Source organism: Podarcis filfolensis, assembly GCF_964270895.1.
Source record: "Podarcis filfolensis genome assembly, chromosome: 6".
Taxonomy (NCBI): Eukaryota; Metazoa; Chordata; class Lepidosauria; order Squamata; family Lacertidae; genus Podarcis; species Podarcis filfolensis.
In genome coordinates, this window is record NC_139609.1 from 25,722,758 (window position 1) to 25,739,985 (window position 17,228).

General features: G+C 42.3%; 1 long non-coding RNA gene across 1 annotated transcript in view; it reads left to right on the forward strand.

The window, feature by feature from the left end:
* Window positions 1-8,778, forward strand: part of LOC310765614 — a 109,976-nt gene extending 101,198 nt beyond the window's left edge. The window contains exon 2 of the long non-coding RNA XR_014549677.1: window positions 8,726-8,778. This is a non-coding gene — a long non-coding RNA (uncharacterized lncRNA). The remainder of the gene's footprint in view (window positions 1-8,725) is intronic.
* The last annotated feature ends 8,450 nt before the right edge of the window (window positions 8,779-17,228 follow it).

Genomic DNA, 17,228 nt, shown 5'->3' on the forward strand with positions numbered 1-17,228 from the left:
CACACAGTGTTCCTAACAAAAAGGAAGTGAATGCAGAGTTTGGTGAATGTATGGCTTGTGTACATGGCTGGCCTAATCAAAAAAACAGGATTATTCCAGACGAAGTGATATACCAGGGATAAACCAGGGATGGGAAACCTGTAGTCTATTAGTAGCGGTAGTGGTAGCAGCAGCACTTGTTCTTTATCTCCTTGACATCTGATGGGAGGGCTTTCCACAGGGAGGGTGCCACTGCCAAAAAGGCCCTCTGCCTGGCTCCCCGTAATTTCACTTCTCGCCGTGAAGGAACTGCCAGAAGGCCCTCAGAGCTGGACCTCAATTTCTGGGCTGAACGATGGGGGTGGAGACACTCCTCCAGGTATACAGGACCGAGGCCATTTAGGGCTTTAAAGGTTAGCACCAACACTCTGAATTTTGCTTGGAAACGGTCCAGGAGCCAGTGTAGGCCTTTCAGAACCAGAGTTATTCTAGGCTCTTGTTGGGACTCCACCCACATCAGTATGGTTAATGGGAATTACATTATATCAGGGATGCTGGGAATTATAGTCCAATGGTAGGCAGAGGTCCTCAGGTTCCCGATCCCTGCTCAAAACCCTGACAGAGGACTGCAGAGGACATATGCAAGGGAAGAGATCACCTTTCTCCTCTACAGAGTTTATCTCTATAGAGTTTAGTCCAGGGTAGCCAACATGGCATCTCCCAGATGTTTGGGACAACAACTCCCATCAGGCCCACTCAAAATTGGCAATGGTCAAGGGTGTTGGGTCTCCCAAACCTGTGGCGGGCACCACATTGGCAACCCCTGGTTTTGTCCATAACCAGCCTATTTATAACCCAACTTTTCATAGCAGGATTAAAGTGGTTACCCCTCCTCAGTGCACTTTTCTCAAAGCTAAGCATGCTCCGTCATCCACCCACCCACCCACCCTGCTACATTGACACCAGTAATTTGATGTGATCATCTTGTGCCTTCATTTTAAGGTACTGGGGAAGAAAGCAACAAAATACAATGCTCTTCTTGTTTGTTTATCTGCTACACTTAGATCCCACCTTTTCTCTGGTCAGTACGTGCTGGTCAGTAAATCACATACTTCAAAGTTGGAACTGACTCTTTATTAGCAAAAACACAATCTCCGCAGACTTGGCTGAGTGTCAGGCCTAATGAGCAGAGCAGCTCATTCCCTGTGTTTCATACTCCATGAAGTCAGTCCCCACAGCTGTCTATGTCTCCTCCCCTCCAGGGCTTTCCCCAAGCAATCGGAGATGTAGCCAATCTTTCCTCTGCCCTTTTCATGCCTCTTCTGGTTCTGGGAGACAAGGGAGGAGGGCAGCTAGTTGCAGCAGGAGGGGGAGATTCCTGTGGGTCGTCATCAGCCTGACTCATCTGACTCACCAGCCTCTTGACTTCTTTCTGCCACAGATTCTCCCAGCTCACCAAGCCCTGTTACCCAATATTATTACCCTAGATTCCATATATGTACTTCACCAAAAATCAGGGGACTGATTCACACACACCCAATTGCAGGCAGATCTCGCATGCATGTACAATCAATCAGGGAGCCAGGATGGTGTGAAGCTCCCCAATAAATAAACTAGATTCTAAATGGAAATGGTTGAGCATATCTTCATCTCTCTTGGAAGTAAACACCATTTGCAAACCCGTTCCACTTTTAGAAAAAAACAGAACCGCCTGTCTTGCTTTTAAGAAATTAATAATAAAAAGGCACAGCCCTAAGTGTGCCCAGCAACAATATTGTTTTGTGGTGGAGTGTGCTGCATTTCTAATAGAAAGATAATTCTTTTTTTAAAAAAATCCCTTCAAAATTAGACTTCAGAGCAACATCCTAAACATGCCCATTGTGAGAGCACGTCTGATGATGTCCCTGTACTGACTGGCTTATCTCCTAGCTGCAGAGCTCTGTGCATTGAGAGGCAGCAATAAATATTTCTTTTACTCCATACTCTGCTGAAATGTAATCCATTTGGAAGGGACAGGTGGGTATTCCACACACACACCCTGCAATGGTTCTTCCACTGTAATCTATTTGGAGAACGGGGCAGTGGAAACTACAGGCACCATTCCGCTCTAATATTCTAGTAAATGGAAGTTGAATCCTTCAGTTTCCGTAAGCAATGAGCACCTCCCACGATGCTCCAAAGGCTGCAAGGAGCTAGTACAGATTCCAGTATACTGCTCTTGCACCATTACCTGTACCATACAAAAAGGACCCCTGGATGGTTAAGTCCAGTCAAAGGCTATGGGGTTGCGGTGCACATCTCACTTTCAGGCTGAGGGAGCCAGCATTTGTCCACAGTCAGCTTTCCGGGTCATGTGGCCAGCATGACTAAACTGCTTCTGGCACAACGGAACACCGTGACGGAAACCAGAGCACACAGAAACGTTTACCTTCCTGCCACAGTGGTACCTATTTATCTACTTGCACTGGCGTGCTTTCGCACTGCTAGGTTGGCAGGAGCTGGGAGAGAGCAACAAGAGCTCACCCTGTCACAGGGATTTGAACCGCCAATCTTCTAATCAGCAAACCCAAGAGGCTCAGTGGTTTAGACCATAGCACCACCCGTACAACAGTGTATGCTAAATCAAATTTTCTTGCTGAAGGCCACAAAGACTTTCCCAGAGATCTTTCTTATCCACCAAATCTCAACATTTCTGATATACTATGGATGTCCCTGTACAGTTTACCCAGAAGTCTGTAGCCGCTGCACAGTTTTGCAGAAAAGGATATTGTGGCTATGTCAGGCCACAGGAAGCCACAATTCATTCACCTTGACTCAGGCAAGCTCCGGTGAGCCAGCTTCCAGTGAGCCAGTGATGGTGTCAGCTTAGAATATTCTGTTGTTTTTTTTAAAGATTTTTATTAAAGTTTTCCAAAAAAAGAAAAATAGAAATTCACAAAATAAAAAACCATAAATTACAGAAAAAAGAAACACACAAAAAAGAAAAAAAGGGAAAAAATACAGAAAGAAAAACACAACTAATTAAGAAAAATTACATTTAAACAAAGAAAAAATAAAACCATTCCATTTTTCCAGTAGCCTCAATTTCATATGCTTATGTTCTTGACCTCCTCGCACCTTCCCCTTTTTGTATTCCCATTCAAATATTTAATTCAGCAAATTCTTACCTGTTGTCAAATGTTTAAACTTTGTACCATGACATATACTATATCCCTATTTTTCAACCAATTATCAATACCTTTTTTGCATAGTCTTAATAACTTTTATCACTAATTACCACTTATTACCCATCCAAGCACATTTTTAACACTCAATGATTTTATAATATTTCTGAAGATAGTCTTTGAATTTCTTCCAGTCTTCTTCCACCAACTCTTCTCCCAGGTCTCGGATTCTGTCAGTCATTTCCGCCAATTCCATATAGTCTATCAGCTTCATCTGCCATTCTTCCAGGGTGGGTAGCTCTTGTGTCTTCCAATACTTTGCGATGAGAATTCTTGCTGCTGTTGTTGCGTACATAAAGAAATTTCTATCTTTCTTTGGCACCAATTGGCCCACCATGCCCAAGAGAAAGGCCTCTGGCTTCTTAAGGAATGTATATCTGAAGATTTTTTTCATTTCGTTATATATCATCTCCCAGAAAGCCTTAATCTTTGGGCATGTCCACCAAAGGTGAAAGAATGTTCCTTCACTTTCTTTACACTTCCAACATTTATTGTCAGGCAAATGGTAGATTTTTGCAAGCTTGACTGGTGTCATGTACCACCTGTATATCATTTTCATAATATTCTCTCTTAGGGCATTACATGCCGTAAATTTCATACCTGTGGTCCACAACCGTTCCCAGTCAGCAAACATGATGTTATGACCAACATCTTGTGCCCATTTAATCATAGCAGATTTAACTGTTTCATCCTGCGTATTCCATTTTAGCAGCAAGTTATACATTCTTGAAAGTATTTTAGTTTTGGGTTCTAACAACTCAGTTTCCAATTTTGATTTTTCCACCTGGAAGCCTATTTTTTTATCCATGTTATAGGCTTCTCTTATTTGAAAATAGTGCAGCCAATCTCGCACCTTATCTTTTAATTTCTCAAAACTCTGCAATTTCAATTTATCCCCTTCTTGTTCCAGTATTTCCCAATATTTCGGCCATTTGGCCTCCATATTGGACTTTTTAAGTGCCTTTGCCTCCATTGGTGACAACCACCTTGGGCAGCTTAGAATATTCTGGAAGCTCAAGGCCACCACATTATTACAGGCTGTAGTCTAATGAAGGTCCAACTGCATGTCTCCATTCTGGCATTCAAATTCAGCAGGTGTCTTTCCCCACTGCCCACGTCAGAGGAAGAGGTTCTGTGTTTTGCCCTCTCTTAGTGGTCTGCCAGCTAAATGCGGAATTGGTTTCATTACCTGGTCTGACTACTGAAGAGGGTGACTCAGGCAGGGATGATATTCTGTGCTTCCTGCAATTTTTCTTCCATGCATATAGCCGGGTTGTTAAAAGGCTATTTTTAGCAGGCACTGGAGTACAGTGAAGTTCCTTTTTTTTTTTTTTGAATAAAGACAAAGTACGAAGCGGAAGGTGAGGAGCACAATGGATCTTGCCCCGGAGGGTATAGTACTTTAATCACATTTATATCTTCATCTGAAGAAAGTGCCTGAGAATTATTTGCCTCCTGCAAGAAGATGTGATGTAGTGAAGGGGTTCGAAATCCAAAAACACAGAAAACATGAAGATACCAATATTCTGTGTGACATAACAGTCTCTCTCTCTCTCTGTGTGTGTGTGTGTGTGTGTGTTTGTGTGTAACATATAAAACAGAAGTAGAAGTATTAAGTTAAAATGGTAAAAACCATACCATCATAGATCTAGGATGTCAGAGTCTGTTAGTGAATGGTAGAAACTAATACATGGTAGCATTTAGATAATATTTGGGATATGAATCATAGAGTTGGTAGGTACCCCAAGGGTCATCTAGTCTAACCCCTTGCAGTGCAGCAATCTCAACTAAAGCATCCATGACAGATGGCCATCCAACCTTTGCTTAAAAACCTCCAAGGAAAGAGAGTCCACAATCTCCCAAGGGAGGCCGTTCCACTGTCAAAACAGCTCATACCATCATAAAGTTCTTCCTGATGTTCAGACACAATCTCCTTTCTTGCAACTTGAAGCCACTGGTTTGAGTTCTACCCTCCAGAGCAGGAGAAAACATGCTGGCTCCATCTTCCATGTGACAACCCTTGGAATATTTGAAGATGGCTATCACATCTCCTCTCAGTCTTCTCTTTTCCATGCTAAGCATACCCAGCTGCTTCAGCAATTCCTCATAAGGCTCGGTTTCCAGATCTTTAATCATCTTGGTTGCCCTCCTCTGCAAAAATACAAGCTACAGAAATATGTCAGACAAGAAATTCCTGGATTGGCTCATGCAAAGCAGTCTGGCTAGGCTAGCTAAGTGCAGAGCCATAGTGAAACAATGGGAGCCAGGTGCTGGGCCATTTATGACCACTAGAAATGCAAAGAAACATTCTTGCCTCCTGCCCCAGGAGTGGACAAAGAAAGGAGATTTGGGAGGTTGCCAAGCTGACTGGGGACGCGGTGACACAGAAAAATGTGTCCTTTTTGAAATCTAAAGGTGTTGTGAGAACAAGATAGAGGAAGGAAGCCGAACCATCTTGACACTGGCTGGAGGTGGCTGCACCAAGAGACTGGTAGCCATGACTGACTGCTGCTTCAAACCCAAGGTTGCTGAAACTATGAGAGTGGCAATGAGAGACATTCTTGGAGTTTAACTGGTGACTGGAAATGGCTGCCGAGACCATATAACACCCGAACTGAAAGACCTACTTTGGCTCCCAGTACGTTTCCGAGCACAATTCAAAGTATTGGTGCTGACCTTTAAAGCTCTAAAAGGCCTTGGCACAGTATACCTGAAGGAGCGTCTCCACCCCCATTGTTCAGCCCAGACACTGAGGTCCAGCGCCAAGGGCCTTCTGGCGGTTTCCTCACTGCGAGAAATGAGGTTGCAGGGAACCAGGCAGAGGGCCTTCTTAGTGGTGGCATCCACCCTGTGGAACGCCTTCCCATGTCAAGGAAATAAACAACTATTGGACTTTTAGAAGACAACTGAAGGCAGCCCTGTTTAGGGAAGTTTTTAATGTTTAATGTTTTATTGTGTTTTTAATATTCTGTTGGGAGCTGCCCAGAGTGGCTGGGGAAACCCAGCCAGATGGGTGTGTTATAAATAATAAATGTATTATTATTATTATTATTATTATTATTATTATTATTATTACTGTTCCGCACTTCCTCCAATGAAGACTCCAGGTGTAAATATGCATAAAAGAAACCATATTTCTTAAAGACGCTAGCCTCTGCTGTCCCTCAATTTTCCTAATTTAAACACAATTTCTGGAACCCTGTGGAATCTTGCTGCCGCTTGGCAGAGTCTGGGGGTGACATGCAACCTTACTATATTTTTCCCCTCTGGATGATAGCAGAGTAAAGCCAAGTTGACACACACACACGCACGTCTATAGCTGATGCATCAAGCTGCATTTGGAATGCTTCCTCCATTCCCTTTTCTTCTAATCTAGTGCCCTTTCTTCCTTATCCAAAATAAGCCTCTGAAAGTTCAGGTTAGATTCAACTTCCCTGTTGCTTTGGCAGGTGAACGGAAAGCTGAGCGGACTGATCACACACTTCCCATCTGTCAGCTTTGTCGCTGCTGGTAGGTGCTTAAAGGAAGCAGCACTCATTTTCTCAGGTGCTACGTTTAGACAATTCGCACAATAAGCAGAAGTCTGTTTACAAAAAAGGAAGGTGGTATGTTGCGAAGTGTGTGTTTACAAGAATCCGTCTCTGGGCTTGCTGAAGGTGGTGGCGTGGCTGTCCTGGAATGTCCATCTTTTCTTTAGGATGTACCTATTTTCACGGGAGAAATGTTGGAGGGTATGGAGTTATGTGACCCCCCCCCCAAACAATCTGAAGGCAGCTCTGTATATGCAAGCTTTTTTAATGTTTAATGTTTTATTAAGTTTTTATATACCATACTTTTTCGTCTATAAGACACCCCTATTTGGGGGGACTCAAATTTAAGAAAATGGGGGGAGATGGCACAGGGTAGTTAAGCTTTTTTTAGGGGGGGATTGCTGTAGCATCAGCCAATCATCACCACCCATTGACGCAGCAACCAATCAAACACCCACCCTATTCATTAACCATGTATAAGACGACCCTCACTTTTTAGCATGATTTTTTATGAGAAAAACATAGTCTTATACATGGAAAAGTACGGTATGTTGGAAGGTGCCCAGAGTGGCTGGGATAGTCCAGTCAGGTGGATGGGGTATAAATAGTAAAATAATTAATGTAGGGTTGCCATACACCTGGAATTTCCCAGACATATACAGAATACTATAGTCGGCAGCAGTGTCTGGGTGGAAATTGGCAAAATGTCCAGTGAAATCCAGATGTATGGCAGCCCATGTAAGCAGTGCAACTTTGGACAAGTTCTGTCTGGATTTTTCACTCTTTGAAATTCCTCATTTATGACATAGGGTGTCCCTATTCTCATCAGAGAAATGTTGGAGGGTATGAGATGCTCTAACACTGAGCTACAGCCCTACCCTTAAGGGAGTATGTCCAAGTATGCTGAATGCCAGATGTCACAATCCCATTTCAGTTACTGTTCATTGAACAAATCATTTTCGAGTGGGGCTGGGAAGGCTCCGCAGTCCACTTGAACAAATAAAGTCATTTATGCCCAAACTCCCCCCACCCATTAAGGCAGTGAAATACAGCAAAGAGTTTACTGCTGTTGGCCCTCTTGAACTTGCTAAGAGGGCGGTCTCAAGCACTTTTGTCTAAAGGTGTCTAAAAGTCGCTTAGTGGCCGCCTGGAACTTTTGACGGAGGCCTCTGAGAAACCATTTCAGCAGCTTATGGTGGCTTAAGAGCTTAATTCATCACTGTAGGCTGTCTCAGCACTTTGCTGGTAGGGGGCAATTTTTTATTTATTTGCTGACCATTGTTGCTTTTCTCCCCACTTACAATGAGCTTGTTGCTGTTGGAGTCAGCTTTTATATTAACTGACGGAAAGCAGCCAAATGCACGTCCGCCTGAAAAAGTTCAGGGAGGGCTTGGGAGGATGAACTGAAATGATCCTAGTTGAAGAGAGATGGAGGTGGGTGGTGCTTCTGTGGTTGCACGAATGTTAGCATTTGTCCTTGTCATTTATCGCTTGCTTAGCCTAGTGTTGTCAGTGAAACAGGCGAGGAGAAAGCATGCAAGTTGTAGGTCCCAACTGGGAACTATGTACCCTGTCCCTACAAGGAGCTTAAATCTACACTTAGACTAGAAGAACGAGAAGACATCAAAGAGGTAGAATGGAAAGGAAGAGAGGTAAAGCTAACAATGGGTAACAAAAAGCCAATAGGAAGGTCAGGTGGTACCCGGTATGGAAAATTTCTTGTCACCCCACCCCCCACATTGATTTTTTTTTTTAATTTTGCCTGCAAAAATAGTTTTACGTTATTTCATATTTTCTTACAAAGGAATGTGGATTCTGGGCCTCTGATAACAAGGAGGCTACTGTGGACAGATACTTAAATCTACAGGATGGGTTGTGTTTTGGCTGCACTGAATTGAAATTTCAGCCTTCACAACATATGAAAACGGCCAAGTAAACAGTTATTTTCGTGGAGGAGGGTCAAGATATTAACTGATATGCATGAAATTTCAGATATAGCTATATAATCCCTAGTGTAGTAAGATAAGACCTTTGGAGCAGGCATTTTTTTAAAAAAAGTTTTTTATGAACTGCCCTAGTAGGGTAGTAATTGTTCCTTTTTGACACACCCCCCTCCATGATGGAACCTGGGGCAGACAGCCCCCCCTTCCTACACCCCTGAATGCATTTATATTGTAGGGCAGGGTCAGGAACCCCTTTTCACACTGACAGCTGCATTCCCTTCCAAACCCTCCAAGTGCCCCTATTTTCCAGGTACACTCCCGGATGTACAGAAGCCATCCCAATTTCTGATTTGATCTCTGAATGTCCCGCTTTTCCTTAGGACATCTCTATTTTCATCGGAGAAATGTTGGAGGGTATGGAGTTAGGTGACCCCTGAGCCAAGGAGATAAGTAACTAGACAACCATGTAGAAGACATCTGAAGGCAGCCCTGTATAGGGAAGTTTTTTTTAATGTTGAATGTTTTATTACGTTTATATATATATTGGAAGCTACCCAGAGTGTCTGGGGCAACCCGGTCAGATGGGTGGGGTGTAAATAATAAAATGGTGATTATTATGATTATTATTTTTATTGAATGGGGCATCCCTATTTTCATCAGAGAAATGTTGGATGGTATGCCCTTCTGGTCAACTCTCAGAAGGGCATCCTGCTATTGCTTTTGCTAATGTTTTGTTTAGTTTTTTGATGTCCTCGACTTCGGTTTAATGAGGGTATGCATATGAAGGTGATGGAAGACTGGTGAAAGACCCTGTGTGAGAGGCAGGGAAGGGAAGATCTGCCAAGGTGGGAGAAGAGAGGGAAGCCCCCATGTGAGGGCTGGGGGGGTCCACTCCCTTCTGTGTGAAACAAGGGTAAGATAATGGTGGATAGGTCCAACATATATAAATTTTGCCTCTGTACATTAAGCTCATTTCTAGACACATGCTCACACCGCTCTCTGTCATCCATCCTGTAAGGGTGTGTGTAGATACGAGGAGAGGATATATTTATTAGATATTATCCTTCCTTCTGACGTTTGTGAGTTCAGCAGAGTGCATCCCTTTGCAACTCCCACCCTCAGTGCATTCCCTGAAGGCAAGGGGGGTGTTGTCTGAATACACTTGAGTGTATATGTCTGCGTGTTGCTTATAGCCAAGCTCTCCCATAATCTGTCAAGGGAGAGTTTTGCTATTTGAAACAGCCATTGTGGTTTATCCGTGGAGAGCCATCTCTCTTCTTTGAGTGTGAACATTAATGGAAGGAAGCTGGGAGTGGGGGGTGGGGGAGAGTAAGAAGTTTACATGGCACTTACTGCCGAAATGAATTTTGTGAGCTGAGACTTAATCAAAGGAGGGAGGCGAACTGAAAAATTGCATCTTCGCTACATTAGCTAATACAAAACAAGAGTTTCGGGGCAGTAAAAACAGGGCTCTGTCTTATTACCACACAGCACCATGATGTCAACCCTAGAAAGGGTTCTACTGAACATTCCATCACCTTTGGTTGATGAAGAGCTCACAGATTCTTCAATATCTTTGTTATGTCCATTTCCTCCTTCACAATCTCTCACATCCTCCCTCCATTCTTACTCTTACACACTCATTCCTACTAACATGTGGTACTCATGTACTTGTGCCATTCACACAGGACCCTCACCCATGTGTTAACAGTGACTGAACATTTGGATGAGGTGGGGCCTAGTCCTCTGATGAAGCCCTTCCCATACACAGTACACCTGAGGTGCAGTGGTACATTCTGAAGTGCAGGTACTCTTTGTGACAGTCCCCACAGCCACACCCTCACACAACCATTCTGATTTTTTTATTTTTTTTACCAATGCAGAAAAGGTGGCTTCAATATTAAGCCAGCTCTCCCCTGCCCCACACGCCCAGTCCTATTTAGCTTAACTGCCTGATCAAGAGCTTGCTAATTTGAGACATTTTGGCTGTTCCTGAGAAAGGGGCTTTGCACTCCAGCCTCTTGCAAAATACAAGTGGTTCTTTAACCCTTTTCATGCATGCAATTCCCCTCTTCCTGGCTGATCTGGTGAGTTCCTCTCTGGAGAAATTTTTTTGGCATGTAGTAGATTGGCAAGTCAGGTCCTGGGACACTCTTTTGCCATCTCCCATTGCCTTTGGCTTGTGGGCAGGGGGTCGTTGAGGTGCCCCTTACCTTAGCATGCACACTTTAGTGAACCATGGAAAGGGGCTGTGGTGTGTTCATGCCAGGTTCACATAACAAAGGAGGAGAATTTCTTCCAAATCTCTGCTGTATTACCGCAGTTTGCAGCTGTAAGCGGGCCTAGGACATGAGGTATATGTGTGTACTCCTTCCTTGTTACATAAACCCACTCTTTTGATTTAGTTAATCTGGGTAATTGTTTTTGCAAATCTTCTAATTTTGTTATATTTAATAAGTCTAACAATTTTACCACTCTGTTTGGCTGTCGAGTCTCTTTTATGGGTGTGCTGGCAATATTCATTTACAGGCTGTGCAATGTTCTGTCTGCTGATTTGTTTCATTTCAGCTTGCTGTTAAATGCACAAAACAGCCTAGCCATGCCATTTCCCCCCCCCCCCAGACAACCCAACTCAGTCCCTTAGTCATAAGCCATCATAGACGAATAGGCACCTTGATTTCCACAGGCCATAATCTATTGGATAGATGCTTACTGTATATACTGGCTAGTGGAGCATTAATGTATTCCAGTGTAAGTGTGTGTGTGTTTAGCACACTGCACTGACTTGAACTGCAAGCAACTGAAAGGCCCATTAAAATTAATTTAAAATCAATGTAACCACTTGTCAAGCTTAAATATTTCCACCTTTCATTTTTCCCCTCTTAGGCACCTAGTAAATAATTCTTGGCTGTGAAATAAGTAAGTAAAATGGTCTACTTTGCGACTCCCTCATGACCTGTATTTCCCCCTAACCTGGCCTTTGTGCTCTCCTGAACACTCTGCTTAAAAACCTTGTTCTTGCATTCTTTTTTTAACCTAGTGCAAATTATTTGAAAGGTTTTTCTTGTCCTCCAAAGCATTTGAAGCTTTCAGCATAAATTTGATGGAAGCCATCTCTTCCTCTCCCTTTTGCTGGCAAAACAGAGAAGTCAGAGGCAGATTGGTCCATCATGTATCTGATCTGATTTGGGATTTGGGGTAGATCGCGGGGGCAAAGTGTGCAAAATTAACTCTCGGAAAACTGGTCTTTTAATATCTCTACGTCAGCTTTTGTCAATTTGCAAATGGCTAAATATTAGCTTCACAATTAGAGGACCACAGTGGAGTCAGATCCTACACCATGGGGCATAGCTGTCAACTCCCCCCCCCTTTTTAAAGGGAAATCCTATTGGAATAAGGGAATTTCCCTTAAAAAAAGGGCAAACGTTGACAGCTATGCCATGGGGGCACCCCTGTTATGGGCCATGGCTCTGCAGTACAACATCTGCTTTGTACACAGAAGTCCCTGGTTTAATTCACAGCATCTCTGGGTGGGACTGGGAGACCCTGTGGTCTGAAATCCTGAAGGGCCACTCAGACAATCCTGAGCTAGATGGAACCAATGAGCCAACATAGAATCATAGAATTGTAGAGTTGGAAGGAGCCCTGAGGGTTATCTGGTCCCAACCTCCAGCAATGCAGGAATCTCTGCTGAAGCATCCATGACAGATGACCACCCAACCTCTGCTTAAAAGCCTCCAGTGAAGGAGAGTCCATCACCTCCCAAGGGAGACTGCTCCACTCAGAAGTACATAGCTTCCTATGTTCCTAGCAATAGCCTTCCCAGGGAGTCCAGCACTGATCTGTTTGATACTTGACCACCGATTTAAAACCTACCCACTTGCCCAGGCCAAACCTTAATATATGTATTAGTTGTTGCTATTGTAAGAGTTGCATTTGGTTGCACAATATGTTTCTAGGATTGCCTACAGTTTATTTTTAGGCGGCGGGGTGTTTGTTTGTTTTTTGCTAGTTTTTCTGTTAGTTTTTTTGGTGGGGGTTGTGTTATATTTGCATTTCCATTTTAATTGTTGTAGCTCACACTGATATTGTAATATGAAGGGTGGGACAAATATATGCTAAATAATAAATACGGTGATTTAAAACATGGGGAATTCTTAAATCAACCATTCAATCTAACATACTTTAGAACGGCAAAATGGTGTTTTAAAGGGAACAGGCCCAAGTCGTGATATTTGATCATCACTATAGAACCTTAATCAATTTTTATTATGATACCATACAAACCTTATTATCTACAAACCTTGTAGTTAGAGCCCAAACTTTGGATTAATGAGGGATGCTTCTTTTATTGCTGTTATTTAAATCAGTAATGCATTTTTAAACATTCATTATATGTAATATTAATAACTAATAACAGAAATGAAGGAGAATAATTATAACTAAAAATAGAACAAAAAATAAATCCATAAAATAATTACCATTGCTCTGGCTGGTATATACAGTCAGGAAGAGGTTTCCTATAACATTAATTATTGCAATCTAGTGATTGTACAGAATTACAGAATATCTGGGCTCCCTTTTCCATTCTCAAATTCAGGAACAACATAGAAGTAAGAGCTGAGCAGGAGAGGGGGTATATTTTTGCTTATCAGCTGAACAGTAAATCATATTTCTAAGTCACAGCAAACGTCATTTTTGACAATAAAATTTAAGGCAAAATTTTGTAGTCTAAGCACTCCTGTGGTACTTCTGGTATAATTTGCCTCACCATTTTCAACTTGCAGTACTTTACTTGCAGTCCAAAAAGTTATCCCCCCCCCCAAAAAAAAAACCCTCTCAAAAAACCTGAGACAGAACATACAGCAGTTCAAACTTGAAGACGAGGAGCTGAACTTTCTTGAGTGCAATAATTACTTTCTCAATGTATCCCACATCCTGTAATGCATTTTGAAAAACAAATGTTTGATGACCCAGACATTAAAAATTTACAGCATTTTCGAGGTTCCTCAGAGTCATTAACTTTTTAACTTGTGTTTGGACACAGTTCCTTTTCTTTCATTTCTTATCTCCAAGTGACCTCCTATAGGTTAACTGTCTCCATGCGCAATTTTTGCACGAGACAATCCTCCCCAAGCTTACTGTCATCTTTACGTAGCAAGCTGAACGATCAATTGGTTATACACTGTGTATCTGACAGTGGTGTTTGTTTGAGAACTTATACCGGTGGGTGGCATTGGAGTCAGTCATGGGCAGAGACAGAGACCAAAATTTTTTTGAGTTAACTAATCCAGAGTGAAGTCTGCCTTGCTTCTGTTTTCAAAACAAATTCAATGCCTTGCTACGCAAATACAGTTATCACAATACGTAAAGCGCAACAGGCTGAATAATAATAACTGTAAACATTTTATTGGCCTGCTGATCTATAAGCAAAAAACATTTGTGTACTATATTTTTCAGTAACGATACAGCAGATATCTTATTCACTATTATTGTGCCTTGGATACCAAATATTGGATTACCATGCATTTATTTATATTGTATAGATCTAATATCAGCTGAGGAAGCCCTTCGGGGTGAAACAAGGGAGATATCCGGAAACCTTGTTCTGCCCAAGTTAGCAGTTTGCACCTGCACCAGCCAGCTTGTGCCAGCCATCTACATCACCTGTGTTTTTCTCGTTACCTTGAGCACTTTTCTATTTTTACCTAAGGATTGTGTTATACAGGAACTTACAAGAAGAAACAAGAAGAAAGCCTAAGGATTGTGTTATACAGGAAGTTCTAAGAAGAAACAATAGGAAAAGATAAGAAGAAATGTATTAATACTGGAATTAGTCTCATAGGTTATATGCAGTGCATAGGAACTGTATATGTTACACATACTGGGCTAGATCTTTACGTTAGGAAATAACCAGTAACCAATAAGGTATTATTATTCAGCCTGTTGCGCTTTGTGTATTGCTTCCGTTTTCATCATGGCTACTTTATCTTAGAATTCCCAGTCCTGTGCAGGGACAGGAGAGAAATTTGATTAGGTTTGCATTTAAAGATCCATATCTTATTCACATTCTCTGAAACTGACATGTGAACCGAAAAACAGCCATCCATTGAAATTTGCACTTTCCCGAATTTTGCAATGGTGATTTCTATGCAGCATATTCGAAACTGCATATACCAGAGGAAAGTGTACATATAAATGCATATGTAAGAGTGGCGGGGGGATACCAGAATGCATTGTGGTAGAGGAAATTGCTTTGCAAAAATGTGTATGCCAAGCAAAATTGCACACACCAAAAGTGAACATTAGAATAAATTTGCACTAAAATGCTGATGAATTTTCATGAGATCACCCAAAAGTGTGGTTGTGTGTGGGGGAGAGAAATCACAAAACTGGTGTGAAAGTATGGTGAACCAAACTTCAGAATGGAAAAAGGAGAAACCGAGAGAAACCAAAATGGACAGATTTGCCTTTCCCTACTCAGAGGTAAGCCCCACTGGGTTTGTCCTGGTTACTTTCAAATACAGATATAGAGGATTTTCCCCACCATCACTATAATAGACTAATTCAGCTCCTGTTCTGGAAAGTGAACAATGGTAATTCCCCACCCACTCCTGGCTTTAGTGTGTTACACACACATACACAGCAGAAGCCTACCAATTTGTTCTCAGAAAACCACCTTTTCCTCAAGCCATACAACCAGGGTAAAAAGAAAGAAAGAAAAATCAGTGTGCTTTTTATCAAATACAATACTGCCCCTTTAGATTGTTCAGAAACTGCATACAAAGAAGGAAGAAACCTATTAAAAAGCCTGGAGTCATAAGAAGGAAGTGTGCAGGAAGAAAGGCACTCTGATGGGATGAAAGAATGGTGCCTTTTCAGGAGGTGTTGGGAGCTGCAGGAAATGAGGTTGAGGCTGCAGGTTCCCCACCTGTGCTATGACAGCGGACCTGAAATACATTGGCATTTGGTTCAGGACATAAGAGGGGTGGAGAGCGCTTCTTTATTCTTAAGGTGTTTGGGAAGTCAAGCTACTATGACAGCCATTAGCTTAGATGGGTTCAAAATTGATGAAGGGTAGGTCTATTAAGAGAAGTTAGCCAAGAGAGCAAAATGCCCGCTCCTAAATTTACATCATTTATGAACGAGTTAAGAAGCACAGGTCCCATGACTGACCTTGGGAGACTTACCTTCCTACATCTCTCAATTCAGAGAACTGTCCATCCAGCCCTACTCTCTGCTTCCTACTACTTAATCTATTCCTGGTCCACGATAGGTCCTCTCCTGTTATTCCCTGCCTGCTAAGCTTACTCAGGAGTCTTTGGTGAGGGACCTTGTTGAAAGCTTTCTGAAAGTCCAAGTTCACGAGAGACCCACCCCACACCCTGGCTTAATATGGATTGTGAACATCTTGTGCCTTCTTTAACCACCACCTATTCATGTGGTGTCCTTCAACTACTGTTGTCCCATACTTTCTTCTCCCTAAATCTGGCAATTCCCTATACTTTGAAAATTGGAGTAGGAGAGATAGGTTTTTCAGGTGGGGTTAGGCATTCCTTACTGTCTGCTTGCAGAGCTTTTATTTTTGCAAGAGATTGTGTTCCTTTTTGTTCTCTTCAGGTGGACAAGACTTCCATTTTTTGAAGGATGCATTCTTGCCTCTAATAGTTTCTTTGACCTGCTGAATAACCACACTGCTATCCTCTTGGCCCTCATAGTAGCATTCACACTCTGCTTGAACTTCTAATATTGTGTTTTTTTAAAACTCCCAAGCATTTCAGAGTGATTTTGACTCTCTTGACTTTTCCTTTCAACTTCCTTTTTACCAATCTCCTCATTTTGGGGAACTTTCCTCTTTTTTAAAAATAATAATAATAATAATAATCAAATGGTCCTGTGTTAGATTTTCTTGATAATTGGCCATTTATGTGTATATCGAATTTAACGGCACTGTGGTAACTGCTCCCAGTTGGCTCGACAACACTTGCATCTCGCACCACATCCTGGGCGCTATTCAAGAAGCCATGCCAATCCCCATGACAAAGTCAGAAATCTGTAGCTTGGCACTACTTCATTCGGACCAACCAAAATGTCACAAAATAGCAAGCTTTCAAGTTATGAGCAACATAGAAACATAGAGTTGGAAGGGACAACAAGGATAATCTAGTCCTGGGTTTCCCAAACTTGGGCCTCCAGCTGTTTTTGAACTACAACTCCCATCATCCCTAGCTAGCAGGGTCAGTGGACAGGGATGATGGGAACTGTAGTCCAAAACAGCTGGAGGCCCAAGTTTGGGAAACCCTGATCTTGTCCAACCCCCTGCAATGAAGGAATATTTCACCCAATGTGGGACTTGAACCCACAGCTCTGAGATTAAGAGTCTTGTGCTCTCCTGACAGAGCTACATGCTCAGGACAACATACAAAGAAAGGTCCCACTTAATTTTTTCACTCATCTGTTTATCATGAAAGCACAACCTTGGTGGGTAACCCCCCCTCCATTCAAAGGAGGATGGCATTTTAATAAACTATATTTTAAAAAGGCACTACTTA